We start from the raw sequence: 4,255 nt of genomic DNA on the forward strand, positions 1-4,255 counted from the left end.
GTTTTGAGTCAACTGTTTTGGCATGGGATTTGAACAGAGTTTGAAGTGATGCAAAGTCTTTAGTTAGTCATGGTAGCTATTCACGAAGCCAATCGGACAGATCTTAAATCTCTCAGGCACTTATTATACATTAGTTCCCATTGAGACAATTTACAACAATTTACTTCACAACCAGAATAACACCAATCCGCATTTGTCGTATATTAAAAAAAGTACCTCTTGCGTCTCGTGATCACAGCAGGAACGCCGCATATACCCAGATGGTTTACTTATTAGGCGGTACTTCCTTAATTGCCCAAGGATGCGAGAAAAAAGTCAAAAAGAGAAAACTCATCCAACAGATACACACATCATGGTGTTAAATTTCAACCAATTGTGACTGGATTACTTGACGGCGGGAATAACAATATTATCAAAAAGGGAAACGAAACATGGCCTTGGTTTTCCGTTTAAAACGGTGACAATTTGTGATTAATTTCATTGATGGCCTCATGGGGTGATATGATGGGAAGATAAAAGCATCCGACAGTGGGTGGTGGTAAATGAAAGAGCAGAGAAAGGATTGGCAATTAGCGTTTCCTTAAATCTCCTCCCGGACCACCCGCACGCAGATGTCATGGAGCTCAGTTAAAAAGCAAAAACACTTACTCATCAAGCACCAATAAAACAACGAGCTTGTAGTTCTAGTTTACATCCACATGTCATATTTTGAGTTAAAGCAGTTTCCCTTGTGTTTTATTACTTAGTTTTGAGTTAAAAATACGTTATTTATTTCCTTCCATTTGTGTACGGGATGGGGTCACCAGCACTTATGGAACAATGCTTCCCTGCCATGGAGGAAGTCTCCAGGAATGGGCTAAAGCCAGTATCGAAAAAAAACCCCATTCTACTGAGAGGGACGTGTGCAAAGTTAACTGGATGATGTTAAATACTCGGGCAAAGGATAGAAACATATAAATCTCCACATTGGTGCAAATTTGGGGAGTGTGGTGGTTCACAGACGATGTCCTTGCAAGGGCAAAGTTGCATGAACAATTGCATCAGAACTAACTGCAAAAATGTGCAAGGGAAAGTTACTGAAAACACAATACATAGTTAACTAAGGTTTTTAAAAAACGCTAACAATAGCAACAGCCACTAGTCCTAAAAGAGAAACGAGTTCAAGCGTTCACGCGATCTGAAACTACCTATTTTTTTATATTTTTTTTCAGGCAACGACGAATAATAATATAAGCGTTCTGAAACAGAATTCCCAGATAACTCAGAATGGTTTGCCATATCGATCTGCGACACGCATACGACTTTGGGGAGCGGCAACGAGGGGCCCCGTGTTTGTACAGATGAAAGCCAGCTGAATGTCCATCCAAATAACATATTGTGTTTCATAATGATCACAAGTCCGTAAATCTGTGCTCATAATTATAACAAGATATTTTTTATAAACCCTCATCATTTGAAACTATATTATTAATGTAGAGCTTTCGTGCCGCGACCAAGCCGTTGACCTCCGACCCCCTTCAAGTTCACCCTACAGTCTCACTTTCGGAGCTCTCAACCACAGCGCTGCTCTAAAATCAATATTTAAATACTGTGCTGTTTATTTTGTGTTGTATTATAATATGGTCAACATTCTTGCAAAGTGTAAACGTGGTTATATCAGCTACTCTTTTGTAACTCCCTATACTCAGGTGATGAATAAACAAAAAAATAACAATACATATAATTGTATAAAACACATTGTCTCCTGTCCAGTATACAAGCCTAGAGGAACACATTACAAACACCATGAAGTAATTTGTTACTCTGTGGAAACAGCTTTTTATTCGGTCGTTTTATTTGTTGTTGCACTAGAACAATTAATCTATTTTAAAATTGAACCAAATTGAAGATTATTTTTTCGTCCGTTCTACTCAATTATTTGTGATTATTTAAACACAAAGAAGATAGTGGCTATAGACTACGAGACTGTAAAGTGGAATACCTCTAGAAACCTATGGAGAGGAATGTCCCTTGCAGTATTACAGTCAAACTATTCAGAACATTGGAATATACACCACCAGGGGGCGCCCTGTATACAACGTAGTCAGTTAACCTTGCCATTCTCAAACAATTTTGTTCATAATGTTTTCTCTCTTTGTTTAATAGTTCTTAAAGTGATATAGGCCTTTTTTCCTTTTTTGAAAAAAAATTAACAATAAAGATTATTTAGTTGTATTTTTTCCTTTCAAAGTTCAACCCACAGTTTTGCTGTAAGATTTGTTTACACGTTAGGAACGCAGCTATGGAAGTGTCCAATACTCCACGCCCGACAGCGAAAGCCAGGGGCACAAGTGATACCAGAACATGGATCAACATAGGACGCATCTGCAGAGGAAAAAACAACGGAGGATTTAAGTTGTTAGTATGGCTATATCGAATGAATAATTACATCAATAGGGTTTTCAAAAGGAAACTCGAAGAATAAAGGCCTTGTCACACAAGGCAACTTTTACAGGCAACTTGGTGGTAAAGCAACTGCAGGGCATGCTACAGGACCACTATGGTAGCACATTATATTTCGAACATTTCCTTACAATCCACAAGAGAAAATACAAGAGTGAAAATTTAAAATGTGATTGGATTCTATTTTTGGAGGTTGACTGAAACTGTTTGCCTGTAAATTGCCTTTGGTGATTAATCGAAATATAAATATTATTGTTGTAGATTTATAATTTAAAAAAAATGAAAGTAAAATAAAAAAGAGACAAACAGAACAATCCAAAACCAGTAGCAAAACAATGTTGTCCCTTACAATGAGTGGTGTTCTTTTTGCTTCATTTGTTTCTTATTTTGAAAAAGATTCAGAAAAAAGAATAGGTTTTGTAATCCTAGAGGTTATCATTAAAAATATATTCACTATCTATCACGAGGGGGCGCGAGTCACTTACCTACTGCGGCGCATGTGGTGCCCGTGAAACCATTTGAACAGATGCATCTAAAGCTGGGGACTCCTGGCATACAAAACCCAGAATTCTGACACGGGTTGGGAAGGCATGGGTTTTCTGTGTTTCCTTTAACAAAAAAAATACAAGTTTAACCTTTTTCAGTCTATTCCTTGTCGCAAATGTTCGGTTACTCTCGAATTAGGCATGGAACGAGGTGCATGCTGGTCTAGCTACCAATCAAGTTTGATCGCTAGCCAGACCAGTATGCACCTTATTATAAAGTTAGCGCTTGCGCAATGGATATTTGCGAAAAGGTCTCGTAGCAATGTTTGCCCGTTTACTACCGAGTTGTTTTCTTGTTACGTTTACCTTGTAAAGACACTTCACTACAAACCTCGGCTTCTATGAAGATGCCTCTATTCTTATTCTGTCTGCAATTTTTCACACGTATTTGTATCAAATTCCCGCATTTTCATTGTTCAAGTTTTCTTCTTCAAGAAAGTTTGGAAATAAACGTGAGATTGAAATGAAATGCCTCCAGCTCGTTAGAACAGTTTGGACCAATAAGTTTCTGTCATAGAGGCAATTTCAGTAGTTAATAATAGCCAAGGCTCTTGCTGTGCCAAACTCGGCAGCACACTAACTTCTTCCTTGATTGTGGTTCCCCAGTACGCTTGTTGACAAATTTAATTGATTTTTTGTTATCAGTAAAACCATCGTTAAAAACAGAGTTTAAAACGTTAAGCCACGAGTGTACTTATAGATATTGTGAGACTTTTGGTAACTAGGTTGCAGCAGGGAACGTAGATCTGAACATGCGCTTTTGCTGAGAACATTGGATTTATCATTCTGCATACTTCCATGTTTTTTTCCTCTGGTTTAACGGCATTTGCAAAAACAGTTGAAAAGCCACAAGTTGGTGTAGGCCTATTTGTCGACGATTAATGAATGATTATTTGTTTTTTGTTTTCTGGTTTAAAATTTACAAGAAGAGTTGAAAAACTTTAACTTCTTTTAAACTTACGTCGGAGGGACGGAACGCGTACATCCTGGCACCGGTTACCACTCCAGTGAACTCCACAAGCACAAATGGCCGTGCCGTGACTCATTCTGCAGGTACCACCGTTCAAACAACGCTCTGATGACATCATCAAACATGGACAGGTTTGGCACCTTCCTGCGGACACAAAGGAAAATATTAATAAATAATAATAATAATAATAAGTTTTGCGTAGCGATGGTATCTACAAAACTATTCACTTATCCGAGACCTCGGGAGATTGATATGCCGGATTAAATTGATAAGTTTTGGGATGTGATTGAAAAGAAAT

At 37.9% G+C, this 4,255-nt stretch overlaps 1 long non-coding RNA gene across 1 annotated transcript; it reads right to left on the reverse strand.

Annotated features, from left to right (window-relative positions):
• Window positions 1–2,330: 2,330 nt before the first annotated feature.
• LOC117295022 lies at window positions 2,331–4,025 on the reverse strand. The gene is made up of 3 exons (XR_004519615.1): window positions 3,949–4,025; window positions 2,928–3,050; window positions 2,331–2,364 (listed from the first exon to the last, which is right to left on the reverse strand). It is a non-coding gene; the product is annotated as an uncharacterized LOC117295022 (long non-coding RNA).
• Window positions 4,026–4,255: the final 230 nt, after the last annotated feature.

Source organism: Asterias rubens, chromosome 9 (genome assembly GCF_902459465.1).
Source record: "Asterias rubens chromosome 9, eAstRub1.3, whole genome shotgun sequence".
NCBI classification, from domain to species: Eukaryota; Metazoa; Echinodermata; class Asteroidea; order Forcipulatida; family Asteriidae; genus Asterias; species Asterias rubens.